At 34.4% G+C, this 24,946-nt stretch overlaps 1 protein-coding gene across 4 annotated transcripts in view; it reads left to right on the top strand.

Moving 5' to 3' along the window:
* The first annotated feature begins 20,490 nt into the window (after window positions 1-20,490).
* The window catches only part of LOC145286152 (uncharacterized), a 484,368-nt gene continuing 479,912 nt past the window's right edge, over window positions 20,491-24,946 (top strand). For all 4 annotated transcript variants that reach the window (XM_080134898.1, XM_080134897.1, XM_080134896.1 and 1 more), the window contains exon 1: window positions 20,491-20,622. The gene's annotated coding sequence lies outside the window, so the exon portion shown is untranslated. The remainder of the gene's footprint in view (window positions 20,623-24,946) is intronic.

Raw genomic sequence — 24,946 nt, 5'->3', positions numbered from 1 at the left:
CAATGGTAATTAAAGGGTAGCTCCACACTCCCCAAAGCCCACAAGCTGGGGCATCACCACTGGATATAGTTTAAGGTCACATCCAGGACCCCCATTGAGGGACTTTTACCCTCTGCAGGGCGTATTCTAATACTTCACCGACAGGGCCTACAAAATATGGTGAGTTTCTGAATAGTGTCCTTTTGTGTCTTGTCCAGATGTGGTTCTCATTTTCCAATATAATTGGGAAGTGGTTACTTCCACATGTATTGTCATGTTCTCCACCCATAGTCCCTGTATATGGCGGGGTCACAATGTTAGGTCTATTGCTGGTAGTGTTCCTGTTTCTGGATGGAGGTACATGTTCTATTATTGAGTGAACATAACTGGTTTTGGTTAATTATTTTTTCTATGATTTGGCCTTCTGTTTTATTTTTTTTTTTAAAACTGACCCATAGTTTGTTATGGATATTAAAGTCGCCTATCAATAAAAAGGTTTCGGTAATTGTTGGATTAGATCGTTTAGTTCTATTTATATTATTGTTTAATTCGGTGGTATATAAAGTGAGCTTCATGTAGTGCTGTGGTTATTGCAATGTACTGCATGGAATATTTTATATTATGAGTAATGATGATCGACCAGTAGCTGTTTGATGTTTTGTTTATATAGTTGTATATTGAGTAATGTTTTATATTTATTCTGTCATTTTCTTTTAAGTGCGTTTCTTGTGGGCAAATTATTGCAAGATGAAGGGTTTTGACAATGAGTATTATTCCTTCAATATTGATTTTTAGGCCTTTTATATTCCATTGTAGTATTTGGTTTATGTTTTATTTTCTTGTTTTGAATTGTTGATATCATTGTCAGTAGTTTCTTGCTTATTTTTTGTTTTAGTTTGTGATATGTTGAGGTGAGGGGGGTGTTCTTGCTTTGTTTTATATATATATATATATTTTTATTGATTCTTTCTTGGACTAGTGATTCTTTGTTCCTGGATGTGTAAGGAATTTGTAGAGATTATATTTTTGTTTAGTTTGATGCTATTGTTTTTTGTTTTGATTTATTTGAGGGTAGATGTTCACGTTTGTGGTATCTGTGATTGTAAGTTTTATTTAGGTTATGATTTTTGCCAATTATTTGGGCCCAGTTTCATCAAGTTTTTAATGCATAGGTCATATTTATCACTTTTCTGTAAGTTTTTTTTTTGTAATTTGTACATAACTTGTTTCCCATATATCTATCTACAATTTTCCTTGCTTCAGGAATAAAAGGTTTTGTTTTACCATTATAATTTTTTTTTCATATATTGCAGGTCCTTGCATAGGCAGGGTGGTCCTCTCCAGTTTGCACATTTGCATCTGTTTGTGCATTCATTTGTGTTATGGTTGGGTGTTTTTTAAGCATATCTGCCACATGCTGGTCGGTTGTAACAAACATTGTCATGATGCCTAAATTTCTGGCATCGTAGGGGGTTTGGTATGAATAGTTCTACTTTTTCAATTGAATAACTTATCTTTTTGGGTTTTTTTTTTGGTGTATTAAAGGTTACGGTGTAGGTGTTTTTTTAGTATAATGTTTCCATTCTTTTTAATGGATACTCTTTATGTCAATTAAGCCTTGGGATTTTAGTTCCATTTTTATTTTGTTGATTGAACAACTGGACAGTTTTGTTTCAAATAAAAACCCTTCGATGTATTCATTTTTCCATGAGGGTAGGTTTTAATTTTTTTTGTCATGGTTAACAAAACAAGAGCATGCTACTTCCATGAGATAAATAAAAGGTTCCGTTCCAAATTCAACAAAATATACCTGAAGAAGGTCGGAGGTTACATCGACTGAAGTTTGTGAAAATGACACTCAAGATGAGAACAATAGTCCGATGAATCCAAATACAAATAACCAATCCTCATCTAAAAAAATTCAGAAACAAAATAGATACAGAGTTCATACAGATTTTTCAATGTCCATTTTCAAGGACTTTTCAGCATCAGACAAAATTGAAGCTTACAAAAAAATTTTTTTTTTTTTTAAATTCATAGGAGTCACCACTTATCAAGGCCCATAGGTCACTCAAGGTTAAAATATATAAAGAATGATATATTAAACCAAAAAACTAATAGTATTTTAAATATAATGAAATATTTTAATTGATATATAAAAAGTATTTAGATTTTAAATTCCACTTTGGCTGCATCTGTAAAATATAAGGATAACATCAGGTAGTTTTGTGATAAAGGGACATAACTCTTGTATAGACAGTACTGGGAATGATGCAATTTCAGAATTTATTTCAATTTTATTTTTAATATTCCAACACAAATTTTTACTGAAAATAACATTTTTCAAGGTCTTTTCAAGACATTTCCCATATTTTCAAGGCCTTTTCAAGGTAACAATAGAAATAAGGCTTTTTCAAACCTGTGTGAACCTCCAGATAGAAAATAGCGTTCACAGTGAATATCTATATATTAATATGCCTTTGTACTTTTCATTTGCGAGTTACAGTTTAATTTTCATATCAATACGGCTGACAAAAGGGTCATGACGGATAGGAGAGTTAGGAGTCATTTATACTTGTTGATATGAGAGCAGGTTATCTTAATTTATAGAATGAAAAGCACACGAGTTAAAAGAAAAAGATAATGGGATAAAGATAGGAATTTAGACACCGTTTCTGCCTGATGCTCCTATGAGAGATTGGGAAAATTGAAAGTAGGGAAAAGGGAGAAATTCATACATGATGTATGGGAAATGAGCAGAAAAAACAGCATACTATATCAGTCGACAGTAAGAGGCAACAATGTTTTTGCTTTGTTTTGGGAGTAGATAAAAGATTTATATGGATCTTGAGAGTAAATATTTTTAATATATATTGCATTTTGTCTTTAAATTAAGATTATGTTTTAGGGAATAGAAAGAGTAATTCACATGTGGTGATGTATGGATCAAGAGGGAAGAAAGAGCGTGTTATATCAGTTGAGAGAGAGAGAGAGAGAGAAATAACATAAGAGTTGACAATACAATGAAAGAGGATCCAGTTTGTAAAAAATTTTAAGCTGTCATAAAAAATTTTTTTGCATAAGGTTCATCTTTAAATGGTAAAATAAAATTGTTTAACAATATCCACAATTAGTATAATTTAGAGATTTAAATCTATTATAAAACTGAAAATATTTAAAAGTACATAAAAATCTAATAGACAATAATAATATCTATATATTAATATTGTTATGAATTGTTCGTTTATTGAAACTATATTTTAGTTAGTTTCATTATCAAGACAGTGGCAGCTATAAGCAGACATTCTGACAGTAGGAGGGATGGACTAGATGAGGTAGGGAATAGAAAGAATAATTCACATGTGGTGATATATGAGGCAAGAAAGAGCATGTTATATCAGTTGACAGAGGGAGAGAAAGAGAAGACAAGAGTTGACAATGAAAGAAGAGGATTCAGTAAAGTAGCCATCAACAGCAGTTCAGTAACAGACAACATTCAAACAAAGGAAAGGTTTGAAACAAGCAAAGGAAGAGAATAAGTCACGTGCTGATATATGAGTAAAGGCAAGAAGAGCGTGTTGTATCAGTTGAGAAAGAGTGACGCACGAGTTGACAGAAAAAGAAAGACAATAAGAAAAGGATAACATCAAATATTTGTTTCTAAAGAAACTTACAATGTATTTCCTTTATTTACAGATTAAATTCAGTTTAGGACAAAAATTCAAACTTATTTAACCATGAGATTTGCACTGGTTAGTTTTTAGAAAATTATGTATCCCGTTTCTTTCCAGGCCTAACGTTCTTTTGGCCTAACGGTCACAGGAAACATGAGTTGGAACAATTACATCGAGGGCATTGCCAGGGCCGCTGCAAGGAAGGTGGGCTCTCTCTACCGTGCTAGAAAACTACTAACACCCGAAAGTATCCTGTACCTCTATAAGGCAACCATTCGCCCATGTATGGAGTATTGCTGTCATATTTGGGCTGGTGCATCGGCTACTAGTCTCTCGCTCCTTGACAGGGTTCAAAAGAGTCGCAAATCTGATAGGCCCTAAACTGGCATCTAAGCTTCAGCCTCTGTCCCATCGACGAAACGTTGCATCCCTCTGCCTGTTCTACAAGTATTTTAATGGTGAATGCTCTGATGAACTGCAAGCACTTGTGCCCCCACAACGTGAACACCCTCGACAGACCTGACAAGCTGCAAAATCCCATCCCCACACTGTAGAGATCCCTAGATGTAAAAGATCTTTCTACTCCGGTAGTTTCTTCCCCAGAACCGCTAGACTTTGGAATTCCATTCCAGGTCACTGCTTCCCCAACTGTACCGACATGCAGAAGTTCAAGTGCAACGTGAACCAACATCTTGCTGCCCAAATCCCTACATAGTACCCCAGTAGTTGTTTCCCCTGATAGTAGCCCCCTACACCAAAGTGGCAATGTGCCTTGTTTGGGGTGAAAATGTAATAAAAAAAAAAAATAAATAAAAATAAAGTTTTTAGCAAGTAGTATCAAAAGATTATGTCTCAAACGAATAAAATTTGATTTATAAGTATTTTGATACTGGATTTGAAGATTACCATGTTATAGGCTGCAAGGAAGCAGTGACATGGTAATATATTCCACAGACAGGGTGTTCTTGAAAAGAAACTTTCCATGGAAACTGATACTAGGAACACAGGGGAAGAAAGAACAGACAAGTTTTTGTTGTGAACCAGGAAGTTAGAGAATGGAGGTCAGTTAAGCATCTTCTATTAAAATAATACAGTAAAGAAAGACTAATGAGATCTCTTCTGTGAGAGAAGAGCTGAGGAGAACAAGAGAGATGGTTTGGGCATACCTTTCATAGTGCACTATCAAAGGTATGCCCAAACCAACAGTCTCCTTATAAGTACTTCCGTAAGTCTAGAAAATTTACACCATGCATGGATTGTGGCGTTTGGGACATGGTTAGAGATACGCATCCAGAGAATGTGCTAAAGACACCACTGATCGAAGACTTCCAGCCTTTGAGTATCAGCTACTCATAGGGGCCAGGTTTCACACCCATAGAGAAGGATTATGGGAACAAGGACCCATGTGGTATGTGATCATTAGCTGGATTTCTTTTCACGACCAAAGCCGGTTTTGGTGCTATTGCCTTAATTGGGTAGTTCACAAGCCAATATCACCAAAACCGCTACAGAGATAGTGCAAGAATGGTGGTCAATTGAGGATGTGGCTCGCAATGGTCAAGCTGACTTCAAAGCTATGACTGGCCCCTGTATCTTCGGTGTGCAACAATGAAATCGTAAATGCTCAAAGTATGCTGAGGAGTCAACAGCAAACGGCCCTGGAAAACTTTGGACGCAGCAAATTCACTTACAGTTTACTTGATACATCCCTCATGAATGCCGTTACAAGTACAAACTTAAAATTCTAAATGTTACCCTTCTGATGTAGAGGAGTTGAAAGATTTTATTTCCCACAAATTAAACCGTTTCATTACATAAATACACATGCAAAAATACTTACAAATTGAACATTGGTCATACATATATCCCAACCCAAAGAAGCAGGAATAATACTCCAAATCCCATGAAAACTGAGGCAAATAATGACACAAGAAGTTCTTTGTAGACATCTCTGGAAAATTTGGTTGATGTTACTTCATAGCTTGAAAATAATGTTAAGGAAACATTTTCAAAAACAATAGGAAAAAAAAAAAAAAAAAGCCACTGGAATATGCTTTAGAAGTCAAAATTGAAAGTTAAGATGATTGTGTTGCAACAAATATAATTTTGTGAAAGAACTTATAAATTCCACACATTTGAAATTGTATTTTTAAATTAATTTTATTTTATGTGAAATTTGTAATGAGTTCAAATTAATTATGAATATGATGAACTTAATATAAAGAGAAAATGATTCAAATTTAATTGAAAATAAAACTATTCAGGCTGTTAATCCCTAACTCCCCTTCTATAAAAAAAAAAAAGGAAAAAAAGAAAAATCTTTACGTACATAGGACAGAAAATATTGTACAGCAAAAAATTATGTAAATTCATTAAGTAGTTTATTTTTATAAAGAAAATAATTTTTACCCGATTGACAATTTGTTCCTTTCCTCATTAATTGCCAACACCTTGCAAAAAAAAAAAAAAATTGAATTACTTGGAATTATCTCCCTAGTTCTGCAAAATTGTGTTGAGAGATCAATCGTCTTAACCATAAAAATGGATTTTCTTTTTTCTAAAAAGAAAAAGAAAACTTGATCACTTTACAAGATTTTTAGTGTATATTTTCCTTCCATCAACTCGTATAGACCCCATAAATATTTTTGTTTTTTAACATTTTTTGTTTATTCGTGAGGCAGGGAGTGTATTTAGAATTTTATTTCAAAGAAAAGGTTCTTTGATACATGTGCATGAAAAAAATTGTTTCCTATCGGTTTTGGAAGACATTGTCTAATTCAGGTTTTAAACTACTTTCAATTCAGCAGTTTGAAATTTTTTAACAGAACAAGTCAATTATTTTGAGTTCAACAAAATAACTGGTTTGTTAACTATCTTGAATCATCAGAATTCAAGTTATTTTAAGCCCTTAAACTAATGATAATTTCTAATCTGAATTTAAATTTAAAGTCAAAATTCAAATATTATAGTCCATTTGCATTTCTTAAAAAAAAATCACTTTCTCACACGCCTGTTATATCAAAGAACGTGTTTGTCCTAATTATGATTGTTATTGATAATCTGGTGTTTACTTAGAATTACACTTATTTAAAAATACAGAAAACTTTGATGTACGAATACGTCATAGAACAAAGCTGTCATATTCCAAAAATCACAAATTGATAAAGTAGTTTTTTTTTTTATCAAAACTGATTTTTAGCGATTTTAATACTAAATAAATCCATTATAAGGCTGATTTTGATAATTCGAATATAGTTGTCTCCCTTATTTATTGTATAATAACCGATCAAATCATACGTCTTAGAAATTTGATTTTCTTGTATGTGTGTGTGTGTGTGTGTATATATATATATATATATATTATAAATAAAAATAAAAGAATTACTTGATAAACTTGAGTGATTTTTCAAATATAACATCTTTCCGTGACGAGTATGTACACCATAAAGATTTTTCTTTTTTTTTTTTTTTTTTTTTTTTTTTTTTAACTATAATTCTAAATAAGCTGTGGTGGTTTATTTATTTATTTTTTTTAACAAAGATTACATTTAACATTGTTAACTTGTTTCAAAACTCAATTACATTAGAATCAATAACTTGTTTTAAAACATTTTCATTGCAATTAAAATCTAAAATAAAGCTGAAGGAAGAATGAAGATTTAAAACAAAAGGATACACAAAGAACCACGCCATGAAAAAAATGCCGATTCCTAACAAAACGACCGTTAAGTGCGGAAATACAGCCGGGTTGATGGGGCTGACAAAACGGTTCATCATTTCAATGCCAGTCTAAAAAAGACAAGAAAATGAAAAATAAAAAGAAACCAATATGTAACTTAAAACAAATCCAAAACAGGAGAAATTAAATTGCAAACAAATGAAAACTGTTTCCATTTTAAAATCATTAAATAGTTTTCATGTAACCTAAGAATTTGAAATTTTGATTCTTTAACATGTATTTCCAACAATAATTGGAACTGTTATGTACAGAGTCTCTTCAGTAATTATTTCTGCGGTTCTACTCTTATAAATCATTAACAGAGTACGGACGCGCATACGCAAATGCCAATCCATGTGCGAAGAAAAGACTATAAAATGAGCATATGTACAGACCGACAAGCACGTTCGAGAGTACAGAGGTCATGAGAAGGAGCATGATTACAGTTTATTCAAGAAAGCACCCGGAAATGTTTAAATTTTTTTTTTTTTACTCATATTCACCCCTTACAAAGCATATCACCACTTGGACATAAGGGGATACTATTTGGAGCCATGTCTAGGAAAGATCAACAAGATATTTGTTTGTTACATTTAAACTTCTGCATATCAATACAGCCAGGAAAGCAGGGCAGCAGGAAGGGAATTCCAAAATCTAGCTGCTCGAGGGAAGAAACTATTAGAATAGAAAGCTTTCTGGCATTTAGGGACAACAACAGTGAAGGGGCGAGATGTTATTGCTAAGCGGGTTTGTCGGGGATATGTACGTCGAGGGGGATACAAGTGAAACAAGTTCATCAGAACACATTCCATTAAAATATTTGTAAAACAGGCACAGTGATGCAACGTTGCGGCAATGGGACAAGGGCTGGAGCTTAGTTGATAAAGTGGGACCGATTAAATTGACAACTTTTTTTTTTTTTTAACTTTATCTAAGAGGGAGAGACTAGTGGTAGATGCACCAGCCCAGATATGGCAACAATACTCCATGCATGGGTGAATGGTGGCCTTGTAAAGGTACAGGATACTCTCAGGTGTGAGTAGTCTTCTAGCTCGATAGAGGGAACCCAGCTTCTTTGCAGCAGCCTTTGCAATGTCCTCTATGTATTTGTTCCAGTTCATATTGCCCGCAAATGTTAGACTGAGGAGTTTGAAGGTAGAATTCTCAGGTAGGGTGCTATTTGTCATGGATATAGGGGGTTGGAGAGGCGTCTTGTAATTGTTAAAGGAGAGCAGCTTAGTTTTACTAGCATTAAATGTTACCATCCATTTGCGGCCTCATTTCACCATCGTCTGGAGGTCATTTTCTAACAATTCTGCCATTGTCTTAGATTTATGAACATCTGTTCTTCCCTCATGCATATTATAGAGCGTTGTATCATCAGCAAATATACTCATCTCCGACAATATTATCAGGGAGATCATTTATGAATATCAGGAATAATAATGATCCAAGGATCGACCTATGAGGCACTCCCGCATTAATGTTATGCTGCTGGGATGTATGTCCATTAATGACAACCTGTATTCATCTATTGTCTAAGGATGTAATTATATTTAGTATACGTCGAGTTATACTGTACAATTTAATTTTCATTAGCAGCCCTTTATGCGAGACTTTGTCAAAGGCCTTGGATTTATCAAGAGCTACAGTCCTGGCTTCGCCCGCCTTATCCAGTACATGGTAAATGTGTTTAGGGATGACTTAAAATATCTGACGTAGAATGACATTGCCTGAATCCATACTGTCAATTATTACTCGTCCTATGTTCCTTGTGGCGTACTCTGCTACGATGTGTTGGTTCTACGCGTGTGACATTGCAGTATCATCTTACATGTTTTTGTATCCTTTTATGCTAGTCTTTGATAAACTGTTTAAGCGAGAATAAATCGATGCAAATCCAATTGTTGCTTCAGTATATTGTCTTTTTTCTGTTTCTTCTGATACCCATCTAGGTCAGCCACAATAACATAAACGGCGGCTGCGTGTTCGGTAAAGATATATAAGCATGTGTGACGCTACAAATGTACTCTAAAATTCATAAAACACTGATACAATTACAATTTAATGTAAAAGCACATTATTGGTCTAATTGATACAGTTACAGACTATGGAATTGACTCTGTGGAGTTCAAATCCTGTCAGAAATGTTATGTACACATACTATGCAAAAAGGAATGACCTCCCCATCCCTCCTAAGCGTAGATGAGACTTCATAATTTGTGTATTCATTCTTTTGCAGATTTTGTCCGCATCTACATAATTGTTTCCCCACGTTTCAGCCAACTTATCCCCAGACCTTCTTCAGGTGAGCATTGTCTGAATATAGCGGTTGCAATCCTACCCAAGCAGGCCAGAGGATTAGTTGGCAAAAAAGTGGTAATACAAGAACTATGGAAGGCAGTAATAACAGGGGATACGGATACAAGATTCAGCGTTTCCATCCTGTTGTGGACAATCACCTGAAGAAAGTCCAGAGGTTAGGTTGGTTGAAACAAAAAGAACGATACAAATTTTTTTTAGACTTTTATTCATATTGCACTGAAGCACAAGTGGCTACTGCGATAAATGCTATATTTATGCTCACATTTAAATGTTGGTACAGCCTACAGCCATGGTAATAAGCAGAACAAGAGGAATTTTAAACCCCCCACCCACCCCCCACGTCACCCCCCTCCCCCAATTAAATTATAGATCGAAGATGAAAAAGTGTAATTTTTTGGAGGGGAGGGGGAGGTGAGTGCCCCCCCCCCCCCGTAAATTATAACCGAGAGCAAAAGAAAAGGCAGATTTGAACCCTTCCCCTAAAAATATAATCTTTATAGTATGTTTGGTACTGGTGAGTGGTGCAGTGCACTGGTGCACTTTTGCTAACGTGCTGATATAACATTATTTTGAAAGCCATTCTTAACATGAAGGGTGTTTTGTAACTATTCTGTGCTTCAACCTAACAATGTAATAACAGATATCGTGGTTTGAATTTAACCTGTAAAAACTATTTAAAAATAGCGCGGTGGCAAAAGTACACAAGCACCGTATGTTGTATGTATTTAATTTTCGAGGTTCAGGGTGTTTATTCCGAAAGCCGATCTTAACGTCTGGAGGTTATGGGTGTTTATACTACGTTGGGTTAGGTCGTAAAAAAAAACAAAAAAAAAAACTGCAGAATACCGGTTAAAATTATAGGGAGATGTGCGTTCAGGTCCGGCGTAGCGAGAAATAAAAATGATTCCGCTCCTCCATCTAAAAAACTTTCCTTGTGCGGATTGGACTCTCTAATGGCGATACGCCCATTTCTCCAGAAAAAAAAAAAAAAATGGTAAAATCAAGAAAGAAACTGGGTTCATTTGTTTTCGAAAACAAGGGCTGGGTTGATTTGTTTTACTTGTAAATAACAATATTCAAAATGGTGACCAGTGAATATATAGGCAAAATATCGGAAAATGAAGGTCTTACTTGCCGATGATAATTTTAAATGTGATATTCGTTCGAAACAGACCTCAACAATCAACACTGCTAAAAATCAACTTTTTAATTGTAAGTCTTCATTTGGTCTACCAGGTCATAAATATCAACTCTAAAACCAACCCTTAAGGCAGTGGTTGTTCTCAGCCTTTTTTTTACTCATGGACCCCCTTTCCCTTCATTTTATCTTGGTGGACGGACCCCTTCAATAACTATTGGTCATAAGGCAACCTTCTATTTTTCACTAATATAAATTTTGAGGTTTTAATAATCAAAGAAATAATGTAAAATTAAGCTTTATTTTTAAATGAAAACTAATTCAATGCAAATAAAGTATCCTACAACAACTATAATAATTATGATAATGATAATAAGTAATAATAATAATAATAATCTAAATTAGAGTGATAATAATTCTTTACCAATATCTTGTATTATTACAATATTTCTTCCATGGTCAAGCTTGACTCAAGCCGATGGAGATCAGATAGTAGAAATTAAATTTTTAATAATAAAAACTATTCTGAGTTGGTTTTCTTCATGGACCACCAAAATATCGTTGTGACCCCCCATTCTGTTATGTTTTGCCTGTGGACCCCCCAGAAATATTCCATGGACCCCTAGGGTCCATGTGGACCCCGGTTGAGAACCCTTACCTTAAGGTGATGAGTGTCGTCTGCACCCTTACTTTTTTTTTTTTCGCAGCTTTCTCCGTGACCGACTATAGAGTCTCCATCCATCGATACTCGAGATGGACCAGGTTAAGTACTGAAACACCCTAAATACCCAAATTTCTTGCCAGTAACGATATTCGGTTAATTGTAAATTAAAAAATTCAACGTGTATTTATCAAAGTTACGTATAGACGGGAAACACAAACATGACGCATGATCTCCATTTAGAGATCTCTGCAGAAACATGTATGCACATATGTAGCCAATAAGGGTTGTTTAATTAGACCTATATGGATTATGTCGGGTAAAGACAGCTAGTATTATAGTGCGTGCATATTTAGTCAGCAGTTTTTCACTTAAGCAAACATTGTTAAAAATAACAAAACTCTAATTTAGTGTTTGAATTACCAACTAAGGTATAAATAAAAATAACCCAGTTTTAACTATGACTACGTGGACAATACAACCCAAAAATAAATTTTCAAACATTTAAAAATGTTTACTAGTTATTTTAAGGTTGAGCTTAAGAACTTTAAATTCTTTAACCATTAAAATAAAAACCGGTTAGAAAAATTAATTTTAGATTTAAAACACCATTCATAAAAAGGCAACGTGTCACTAGACAGAGTGAGAGAGCCTATAAGCGAGCGAGCTAAGGCGACCGACTGAATGTTATCCTCTTTAAATAACATGGATATAGATTCAATTATAAAATAGATTCAATTTAATTGTTTTCGTTTTGTCACCTAAATAAAATAGAAAATCAATATTAAAATACTAAAAAAACAACAAAACAAACTTACCATTTTGGAAGCGGAAGTAATGGACAAGTTCCGACGACCTCTGCTTTCGATCTTCTGCAAAAGAAGGAAGGAAAGTGCAATTCTTCATTTATCATCGAACTCGGCTTTCTTCGGTTATTTTCGTAAAAAAACAGGACATCGGAACATATTTTTTTTTTTTTTACTTTTAAGGCAAAATTATTTTTTTTACATAATTTATTTTCTTTTAAAATTAAAAGTAAAATTTTAATGCATTTGACAAAAATAAATAAATAAAATGCACATCTTAGTGGTTGAGCTTGAGCGGTGTCTGCGGCGTCGTCGCAGAGCGGCGCGGCGCTGTGCGTTCAACAAGTGACAATATGACACGTAACATAAATCCGGAAATTCAAAGTTCTTACTTGTTCTTTGATACGACCGGGGCGCGTGTAAAAATGAATGTTTTCTTTTGGTTTAGGGGCACAAATGAACAATAATACTTGACTTTTGTCGAGAGGACTAAAACAGAAATTACTATTTGTTCGTCATTTTAAAGGCTTCACAGTTACTATCGAATAGTCACGAAGTAAATACACGCCGGCCATTGATACTAGATTTAAAATGTTCGGCATGTATTTTATGTCATAATCATTTGAAAGTAATTTTGATGGTTTTGGACTTAACAACTCAAGATATTTTTTTTATATGTTATGTAGACTTTTTATTTTGTAGAAACCAATAATAAACCAAATATTTGTAGTGGTCGATAGTCGAGTCGACTCTCCATGATAAAACAAAAACAAAGAAAATCTGTTATGTTTTACTGTCCACAGTCTTTCGAAAGAGTGGTAACAAAAAATCAAATATATAACAAATAAGTGCTAAAAAAAGCCAAGAGATAAGTTATTCTTCTACTCAACTGGGTAGGATTTTAGTGTTTTTGTACTTGTACAGTTTAATCAAAACATTAAAACATGAAAATAATAATAATAATAATAATAATAATAATAATAATAATAATAATAATAATAAAAGGTTATATTGCATGTATGATACATGATGTATCTGTTATGGAACGAAGTTCTCCGAAAAAAAAATGTTTCATTTAATTTGATCAACTAATCCCCCCCCCCAGCGAAAAAAAAAACAAAACAATTTGTTATGATATCGAGCAAAAGGTTCGATTTTTAGGAAGAAAAGCTAGTATTAAAGATGGGGAGGGAGTGTCGGCGCTAAAACTCGAGTTATCTCCCCGTAGCGTGTTTATCAAATTCCATAGTGGCTGACTTCAACGCGCTCTCATAAAAACGTGTTTTTCTGCAGTAAAAAAAAAAAACTACTCGATCAAATGAAATGAAATTTTTTTTCGGAGACCTTCAGTCCAAAACGGATACGTACAATATAACCTTTTTTCGATATTTTCATTTTTTTATGTCTCCATTAAACTGTACAAGTACCAGTGTTTTTACTAAAATGTAATCTATTTGTTATGTGGCCATTTTTTCTTGTGGTCGCGTACCAGTTGACATTGCTTGTTTTTCGAGCCAATTAAACATTTTATATTTTAGTAAAGACACTAAAAACCTACCCAGTTAGGTAGAAGAGTAACTTATCTTGCCTTTGGTAACATTTATTTAGTATACCTTTGATTTTTTTTTTTTTTACCACTTTTTCGCAAGACTGGACAGTAAAGCATACCCGAAAAATGTGTATGATGTAAGTACCTGTGACAGAAAGAAAATATCATACACCCAAAATCACGTAAATTGATCAAGTAGTTACATCTTTAAATAAGAAAATTAAATTTTATAGTTAAATTATGAGCGATGATTTCACAATGTTATCTGGAAAAACAGACTGAAGAAATAAGGGAGATAACCAAATCGAGATTTTAGAAAGCCATTCTGGCCTGGGCCGTTCGGGGCCTGGGCAACAAGTGTGAAACAAAGACCATATGTGGGGGCAACTCCACATATAAGACCTTGGTCAATGTAGGGGCAACCCTTCATACCAATTGTCACTATCCAGCTCCCCTACTCCCCGGGAAGTTGGTACCCATTTCCTCTTCACTCCTCACTTTAAAAATCGGCCTTGTGCCTAATTTGCTCGGTGGGGGAGCAAATAAATACCCTTAGCATGGTGAGAGGAGATTGGAAACGTTAAAATTAGCTTAAAAATGATTTGTTTTATAAAAATAAATTTGGCAATCTTCCGCAAGGTGGCGGTCGCAAACGGATGAAAAAATTGAAATGGAATGCAAATTTTAGTGAAATAAAATTAGTGAGACAACTGTGCTTAAATTCTCTTATAGACAAAACATCTTCCTACACTTTGAACTCTCAATATTTAACAACCTTCCATTTTTTATTGTTTTAATAAGTTACTGTTCTTTCATTTATAATATTCTATCTTCAGCACACATGGATCTTCTCAAGCACAAACTCAACAAGGTATAGGTAAATACAATGACATCCTCTCACCTTCAATTTTCTTTGATGTATGCATATATTTTCTCTTGTGAACTTCACTGGAAATAAATATGAGTTTATTGATGTAAATTAGAATAGTGACAACAATTTTATGGTCGACGAAGCCATGTTGAGGATTCTGCCAGAAGGTATGCCTGAACCACAGCAGGAAATAAAGGAAGAATTTCACATCCACAAACATGTTCGGCTCATACCAGCGTTCAATAAGACAAACACGGATGAATACTTTCAGTACAGACAGCACTGAAAAGAAGAACATAGGAGGTATATGCCTCCCTCTTGATCATGGATTGTGCTAATCATAACCATTTAGCATCAGTCATCCTCAAGTGTTACGAGTTGGTACCTGAGGCAAAGATTAAGGTCACACCAGACAAAAGAAAAAAGCAGACATATATAGAATTCTCCCGCCAAAACGAGACACTCTTTAATAGGTGGAGCTCGGCTAAAGGTGCAGACTCAAATTATAACAAACTCTGGCAGATGATTCTAATGGAGGAATTCTAAAAGGTATATCTCCAACGAGCTGAAAATCTTCCTGGATGAGAGGCAAATCGCGACAACATATGAAATGGCAATTGCCAATGAATATGCCTTTACACATAAGCGAGGCAGAATTAGACCAATGAACTCGTTTGAGAACAAAACTCACATGAACCCCCGGAAAATGGGCAACGCTGGCCCAAGATCAGGGTCGGAAAGTACTATATACCGCCATCCCAACCCAAGAAATAGGACCCTAAATAACTTAACTTGATTGTTCACCTATCAACGGTCAGAAACCTGTAACATGTCACTACTGCAAGAAAATTGGGACACATCTTGATGAATTGCCCGGTGAGGAAAAATGCCAAACCTAAGAAGGGACCCTCTAGTAAGCTGCAAGGCTCATCACTTTCTGCAAACTCTCTACAAAAGATGACGATGGTAATGTCAGGAAGGAATATAGACCTTTTGTGTTGGAGTTAGGGTTAAGGTTATATATCCAATAGGTGATCCCACAAACCAGCAGTAAAAATAAGTCATGTGAAACACTGGGATAACTCAGTTTTGGATTTTGGGAAGGAAGACGCCAGAAGGACCAAAAACAACCACTGGTAAATCTGTCATCATTCAAGGGTTTGGTGGAAATTATATCAGGGTTCTCAAGTTTAGTAGCAATAAAGACAAAGTCCAGAAAACATGTGAAACCTGATGATACAAGAGTAACATTTTCAGAAACAGCTCATCACATAAACTGAATTAATGAATCAGTAGTGTTCCCACTGATAATGCTTCTGGTGTTTCTGTTCATTATTTTTTGTAATACAAATTAACTTCATAATTTTCTATTTAGAAAAAGTTTTGATTTTCTTTATTTTTGTGATACGAATGTATAATACTAGTTTTATACAAAACCTAAAAAATAAAAAGGTTTTTTTTTTTACTTTCTTGTTTTTTTCTGTCACTTTATGATGGCTATGAATTATTTTGCATGGGACAAGGGGGTAAATGGAAAAATACATAAAGCCGAAGAGTCAATAATGGAGGAAAAATTGAGAATGACTTAGAGGAAGCTGACGACTATAGCAATAAATTAAATGTCAATGGCAGTGATTATATATGAGAATAAACTAAGAGATGAAGAAACATTAAGTGATGAAAGTGATGAGGCTTATAAGAATAAATAACAAGATGAAAACGATGAACATTTTCAGAATAAATTAAACAGTAAGTATGAGGAAGATGCAGAATCCACCCCACACTTTGTGAAAATATTACCCAAGAGTAGATTTAAAGAAATATCATCTGAATGTGTCGTTAGGTACAGTATGCTTATAAAGAAATTGCGTGATAAGCATTGGGAAGAAAGCATTCCATTGAAACTAGCGTTCAGTCAGTTGGTATACGATATCTTGCCACAGAAAATAGGAGTCGCCTAAGTTTTTATAAAAATAATACCAGAAATTTGTCCTAATGGTCGTGAAAAAGTGTCACATGTGACCTCTTTTCATTTTATTTGGTTGGGGGATGTTACGTAATCCCAAAATTGGATTATGCATGTTAAAAAGAAAATATAAAGAGTTAGATTGTAATTCTTTTTACTGAGTGGAAAACGTGCCATGCTTATTTTGTTTTGATTCGTTGTCGATGTGAATAAATGGAGAGAAAGAGAAAGCGAACAGCCATTTAAAGGAGAAAAAAAGATACGTCGTTCAACAGGCGCGAGTGAAAACAAAAATGTAAAGTGAGAGAAGGGAAGAGAGAGTAAATCTGTAGAGAGGAAAACAGGAAGATATGATATGCAGCATGCATGCAAAAAGTTGTCTGCTAAAAAAAAAGGAAAGGGACAGATAGAGAGGCAGTTGGAGACGAAAACGTTGGAGACAGCAGTTAAAGACGAAAAAGTAAGCCGACGCAAAAGTTGGGCAGATGATAAGCAGAGACGAGGAATGGCCAATATCAGCTACTTCTCGTAAAGAAGAAGAAATAAATGAAAGATATTTTTTGGCTAAAAGAAATATGAACTGACATCCCAGAAAAAAGGAAAGGAATTTTGACATTAACCCCTTTCTCTCACATTCTTTCATATGTCGACGGGTTGATGTTTTGTTTTAATGTTTGTTTGTTTTTTTTGTTTGTTTGTTTTTTGCTGTTTACTTTGATATACTCTCTGCTCGGCATACATGTACAATTGGTATAAGAGTCTTCATTTACATATATTTTTAATTTTTTTCTCATCACTTTCTTATCTTTATTTTTTATTAATAAAATTTTATTCATTTTCCATCTGGCTTCGTCTTGGTATTTCCATGCGTTCCACCGTCATACACATTTCACAGATGCCTTCTGAATAGATATCCCAAATTCCTTTTTATTCCGTCTTTTTTCACATTTTAATTTTTTTTTATGTATACGTATTGTTGCGACATTGTTTTTTCGCTGTCCCCAGCAGAATTTTGAGGTGTGACAACACACACACACACACACACACACACACACACACACACACACACACACACACACACACACACACACACACACACATATATATATAACAGATTTTTAATTTTTAATTATAATTTGAATTTTAAATTATCAATTACATTACTAAATATATCAATGATGGTGGCGCCCAATTAAGATGCTATTTTAAATTATGTGTGCACTGCATCGAAATAATAATACTGACCGAACTCACTTTATGTGAAAAAGATAGATGGTTAAAAAGAGGATGGTTAGTATAGAGGACTGCGTGAATGACACAAGAAAAGAATTAGAAAAATACACTGGAAGAACACTGAAAAGAATGATTACTGCAGCAAAAGACACTGAAAACAAAGAAAACAGAAATAGAAGAAAGTAGACATAAGACGAGAAAAGAAAAATGAGAAGAGAATCAAGTACAGTAAGGATGACAAAAGATGAGACTAACGAAAACTCTTGTACATGATAACAAAATAGAAACCTTAACAGAGAAACTGAATCCCTAACAACAGCCGCACAAGACAACGGAACATAGGACATGTAATAATTCGACTCCTTTTTTTTTAAAGAATGACATTTATTTCCTATTCTCCCACCACGTGTGATTTCTCGTTACGGTTGTGACATCTCTCGCGTGATCGTTCCTCTAACATGTTCTATCTCTCTCTCCTTTTTATTAGTCTTTCCTTACAGTAACATCATTTCTCATTTTGCATGCATTTGCATATGCGCGTCCGGACTCTGTTACACAAAGAGCACTTTGTTGCCCTGGGCCCGCTCATCCTTCCCATGTCCATTATTACCCCAAAACACATATCCCTCTCTTTTTTTTTTTTTTTTTTAAATTTTTTTTTTCCATTTTGTTCTAGCCGGGAATGGATCATCCTATCGGATGCCAGATATTCACTTGCTATCTCAGACGTTCCAACCGAAGTATCTTTTTTTAAGATTCTAACCGTCCCTTTAAGTGCAACATATCTCAGAATTGGTTCTTCAGATTTTAACAGTTTTCCATGAAGTTTTATATACAGGTTGTCCCCAAAAGAAGCTGACGGATTTAAAATGTGATTAACTTCCTCAATATTTAAGTTATGCTTAACAATTTTCATATGTAGGTAGATGAGCCTCTTCGTAATTTTTTGATATATAGTAAGATATCATAGTCTACTTATTCTAATTTTATTTACACAACTTAATCTAGGGTATGTTTTTCACAAGGTCTAAAGTTATGAAAAATGATGTTACTCAAATATCAACCATTTTCATTTTCACACTCTTGTGCTCTCTGCAGGGCATTGTCCAGCACATCACTTAGTGTTTCAGGGCTTATGGTCCTAATTTTCTCCTCTATATTGTTTTTAAGGGCATTTATTGTGGCTGGTTTGTTTGCATATACCTGCTCTTTGAGGTAACCCCAAAGGAAGAAATTTGCACATGTGAGATCTGGCGAGCGGGGTGGCCAATTCATCTCACAGCCATGAGTAATTATTCGGTTGCCGAATATGCCCTGGAGCAGATTTAATGTTTCTCGTGTTGTATGCGCCGTTGCACCGTCCTGCTGGAACAACATTGATCGAGAGATCCCAATTTGACTTGATCTCCTTCTTACTGATGTGGATGGATCATCGGCCACACTCTCTGCTAATTTCTGACGATTCTCATCACTTCTTGGCGTACGGGATCTACTAGATTTAAGGTCACATACAGACCCTTGCTCAGGAAATCGAGCCACCATAGCTTTTATTGCATTGGGAGTAGGGGAATTTCTTGTGTTGGAGTTTCTGATATTGACTCATTCAACCGAAAATACGACTTTACGATAAATATCCGCTCCTCGGTAGTGTAACGACTCCTGATGACCTTGGAAAGGTTACTCTAGATCAATGGTTCTCAACCTTTTTTTAATCATAACTTTTTTTTCTTTTTAATGAATTTTGGTGAACCCTTATAGCTTATTTTATTTTTCAGTAATGTAAAGAAAACCAAAGAACATATATCAACAGTTTATCTTGAAGGAAGACTGAACCGATATAAACGTTACATGTACCATGGGGGCCCACATGGACCCCGGTTGAGAACCATTGCTCTAGATGATCTGAAAAAATAAAAGAAAAATATAAAAAATTAAGAAAGTTATGAATTTTTTTTTAACCATCAGCTTCTTTTGGGAAACCCTATATCTCTCTTGCACTTGGTTCACCGGGTATATTTGCGAGGTAGTTTTTGAAATACTTTTTCATGAGTCCTGTTGTTCCTATAATTACTGAAACAATGGAGATCTTTCAAAAATTCCAGTTTATTTTCTTGTCGTCCATTTAGACCCTGATATTTCATTATTTTTTTCCTCTCAATTCTGTTTGACTCAACGCTAACTTCTAATAAGGTTGCTTCTTTCCCATTCTTGTTCCATATCACTATGTCAGGTTAAATAGCTCTGTAGCTCACGGCTTATTCTTTCTATGACTGAGCTCAGTTAACGCCACTGCGAACGATCACGAAAATGTTCAATGAAATATACTATGACGTCATTTCACAACGACACGTTGTTTTATTTATATATATATATATATATATTTATGTTTCTTTAATTGAAACAAACATACTGACGTCACAGAAAAATATGCTTCGAAAACTGAAACACCCCTATTATGTCGTTTTGTAATGGACCTGATAATTAACTTACCAAATAAAATATTTGAACGCTACCAAGTTGAATGGGGGTATAAGGTTGTTTTGTTTGCTTTTAGTTTATGCTGCTTTTATAAAATCTTTTTCTTATCTCTTTAAAGGAGATTTTTTTTTATAAACTAAAATAATAAATAAAAAAAAAATGAACTAAGAAAAAGTTATTTCGAGAATTTCCCAAGGAATGGATAGAAGATTTCGTCACAGAAGGTTTGAATTAATATTTTAGCTTCGTTTAACACGACGGTATATCAATCCGTTTGTGGGTTATTTAATGCTGAAACAGAAAACCTATTGTACAAACTGACATTTTGTTGGTCAAACTTTACTATTAGTGACATAAATTATTTTAAAGGAAATACAGTTGGGAAATTTGTCAAAAACGATTTATTTTTCTTCCACATACTCATTTACGATCTATTTGGGGTTAAAAAAATATTTAATATTAGGGTTGTGCAAAAATAATGTTTTTTTTTTTTTATCAGATATATATACGTCAAAAAATGACATTATTTTTGCACCAACCTAATATAAGATATAAGCCTGTTAACTTACCGTAATTATTGGTTGTGAGTTAAGTAATAAGGGCCAAGTAATAAGCATCTTGTTTATTCAGAGGAAGTAAAGTATTCAATCGGCCGTCTGTCACTGCTCAGAATAGATATTTATGGTAATTTAGCATGTTTGCATCTTCTTTTAAATATTAAATATATATTTTTTTTTAATGCAAATTGGTCATGAATGAATAGGTTAACTAACCCAGGGGTCAGCATTCAGCAATTCATTCGACCCCGAGGGATGGATTCTGTTATAATGATGAACCGTAAGACGGACGAAGGCAATTAATGAAAAAAAATGTTAAATTACATATGATTACCCCTGTCAACCTAAATATTTAAAACAATAATGGAAATAAAAACGGTCAGAAATCAGAAAAACGAAAGAAAATTTAAAATTAAAAGAACACTTAACCTTTTTTTCTCGAGGAACGTCAAAATACTTCAAAGAGAAAAAAAAAATCAATATATTTTGAAACTGTTATTGAAAATCGTACCACAAACGAAAAGCACACACACACACACACACACACACACACACACACACACACACACACACACACACACACACACACACACACACACACACGCACGCGCGCGCGCACACACACACACACACACACACACACACACACACACACACACACACACACACAAAAAAAAAAACATATCTACCCATACGTGACCAAATAGTTGCAAACATAAACATTTATGTACATGCACGCACGATATCATCCACACATTTATGGGGCATGTATGTATTGTATAATGTGCGTATGTTTAACGGTCTTTGGATTTCTGCTAACTCGCATCTTCGGGCCAAGATTAACGTGTAGTATCTGTTCCTCAGATGCTGCTACACTTTAGTGTCTTGTTCTCTGTCAGTGGAGGAGAAGTCCTCCACGACTAAGACAATTTTAATTTTTGTTCCTTTTCTCTACGTTAAAAAACGATCCTGGTGTCTAAGTCTGTTTCTTGGGAGGCATTGTAAATAGGAACTCGCATGTCTCTTTCGCGTTATTGTCTGCTTTCGCTTCTGTTATCTTTTAATGTAGCCATATTCATAGCAAGTATATATCCATTATTTCACATTAAACATAGGCAACGCGACTCATGAAAGTTAACTGGCAAATCGTCTTATATTTTTAGTGCATATTCTATGAAAAAAAATGACCTAACAAATTTCATTGTTTTTTTTTTTTGTTTTTTTTACATGGAAGTCACCACTTATCAAGGCCTGGAGGCCACTGGGGGATAAGGGTTATTGCGTAAGAGTAATTGCGTGTACAGTAATCAATAGGACAATATCGTAGTAATCGTTAGTAATGGAGATCTGATAAAGTGTCTTACTTAAGGGGCGGTTTATCAGGAATTTGTTTATGTTGGAATTGAAGACTTCCAAGTTGTAGTCAGGTGGGAAACAGGCAAACGGAAGAGAGTTCCACAGGCGTGTACTTCTAAGAAAGAAGCTTTGTTCATGGAATCTACGTTTTGATTTAGGCGCAGATAAAGAGTAGGGGAAATTAATGACAGTGGTTTCAGATAGACAGGTGTTTTTCGTGAAAGATTGGCGAGGGGGGGATCAGAGATTGGAGCTCAGACGAGCACCTGCCATGGAAATAACGATAAAACAAAGACGGGCTCGCAACGTCTCTTCTGTGGGAGAGAGGTTGCAGGGAAGACAAAAGGGCATCCCCCACTAAGCCACAAAGTTTATTTTGTACTCTGTCAATGCAGGATAGGCTGTTTTTAGCAGCTCCTGCCAAGATGTGGTAGCAGTACTCCATCCTTGGACGTACTTGGCTTTTATATAGAGAATTGCATGAGTAGGGAGATATCTTCTGGAGCGGTAGAAGGATCCTTCCTTTTTTCCAGCGACCTTGGCAACAGACTTGATTTTTAGTGCATATTCCATGAAAAAAAAATGACATGACAAATTTCATTTGAAGGTCGACTATATAGTTAAGTTGAAAAGTGTTGACAGATTTTCATATTCACATTTAATCACAAGCGTTGATTATACATGAAAGTAATTTATACTAACAGGTGAATATAATAGTCAAAAATATTATTTGTTCAATTGAAAACCTTGTTGGGATCATTTTTTTATATATAAATGCATAACAGCTGTGTTAAGCTACCATCACCAAACAACCAAAAAATGAATGGGAAACTTGGTGAGTTTATTAATTGAGAGTGTCTCAATATTTGGTTTAAAAATTGTTGATGCTAAGAGCAAGTTAAGATGATTATCAGTCAATCTTGTTCTCAAATTGTTTTTAGTTTACTTCAATTAAAAAAAAAAAAATGCACATTGATAGGTATTTCCAAACAAAGATGCCGTCTTTTTTTTTGTGTGGATCACTAATTTGAAATACTTTTAACTTGGAAAATATATTTTATATAAAAATCAATTAATGAAATATCTTTGGAATTAAATATTGATCTTAACATATCGTCACACTGCATTTCTATCAATTCCATTAGAAAATATTCTCCACATGAAATGGTGTCGCAAACAATTTGAATCATTTTATGCAGATGAATGTCAGCAAAACTGGATTACATTCACAAATTGTTCCGAATCCTGTTTTTTCCTTGTTTGTAAAAAATGATGGAAAATGAGCATAATTTTTATTTCTAAGCTGATGTTCTTACGACACGTTTTTCTTTCGAAGGCAACAATATGATTATACATCTCATTTACAAGCTGAGTTTTACATTGAAGTAATAAATTTACATGATACAAATAAGTAACTATATCCACAATGAATGCTAAAGTTGGAAGCCAATCATGATTTCGAAAATGTGAACTCTCCATAGTTTTACTTTCGAGAAATATCGTCGTCACTTCATGTAAAGCAAATACTCGATTTTACATTGATCCTCGGCTAAGCCATCGTGCATCACAGAAACACACAATACCACCATTCAATCAACGAGATTGAATCAAATCCACAGTTTTCACGACATCCATAATGTTTTAACTTTAGGCACTTGGTACACAATGTCGCTTGATTGATAATGCAGTAATGTTTTACAACTTTATGAGTAAATCCAAGGCTGGGGGGGGGTCGCTGTTTGAGAAATGAAATAGAAAACTGACTGAGACAACATTGTCCCTTTGAAGCTGTTCCCGCCTAATGTCTATCGGCTGTCGGTCAGTCTGATCAGCTCTCAGTTTTTGTTTTATGTCAATTTTCTTTATTTTGTACACAGAAATGGAGGTGATTAGGTTTGATCGTGTTTTTGCCGTTGTAGTATTCAAATTCAGTTGAGTAGCTTGTCTCTCATATTAAAACTAAAGACAGTGGTAATCAAGCTCATGGGTCGGTTAAAATGCCTTCGTGGTCCGGATCCGGTCTGCAAGCTGTAGATTGCTGATTAGGTTAACCAAAAAAATGGTTTGGAACTAATATTCCAAGTGTTTTTTTTTTTTAAATAAAATTTATGTCGCTAATAGTAACCTTTTATTGATAATTTGGGAGCAGTGAGAAATCATTTTCGGTTTCGATTTTAAAAGAATCTAAAAAGTTTCAAAAAAAAAAAAATGACAAAAATATGTACTTTTTCCCCCCTTTTTTTTTTGAAGAGAAAATACATATTTTGTCTATTTTGTTTGAAAAGGATACAGCATTATCAAATGAAAAATGACAAAGTCTATCCATACAAAATTATGATTGACAACAGACAATGGATTGGAAGAAATAGTCGACTATACACTATAATGGCAGTGAACAGTTTCGTATTAACTCAAAAAAAAAACAACAAAAAACATGTTACTGTAAGGAGTGACTCATTAAGCAGGGGGCAAGATTAACTGTAACTGGACCGTCTGAAGAATTTGTCAACAGTTAGGCAAAAGGCATTTGTACAGTGGCAGATCTCCAACTGACTGTAAAGAATATTTCTTAGGTTTGATTTAAGTATCGATCAGGTGGTTCCCAGTGCACCAATATTCCAATCTCTATTTTTTA

The sequence above is a fragment of the Euprymna scolopes genome, chromosome 10, assembly GCF_053919585.1.
Source record: "Euprymna scolopes isolate OS-2025 chromosome 10, ASM5391958v1, whole genome shotgun sequence".
In the NCBI taxonomy this organism is placed as follows: domain Eukaryota; kingdom Metazoa; phylum Mollusca; class Cephalopoda; order Sepiida; family Sepiolidae; genus Euprymna; species Euprymna scolopes.
The sequence above is the reverse complement of the archived record's forward strand: the minus strand, read 5'-3'. Positions and strand labels throughout refer to the sequence as shown.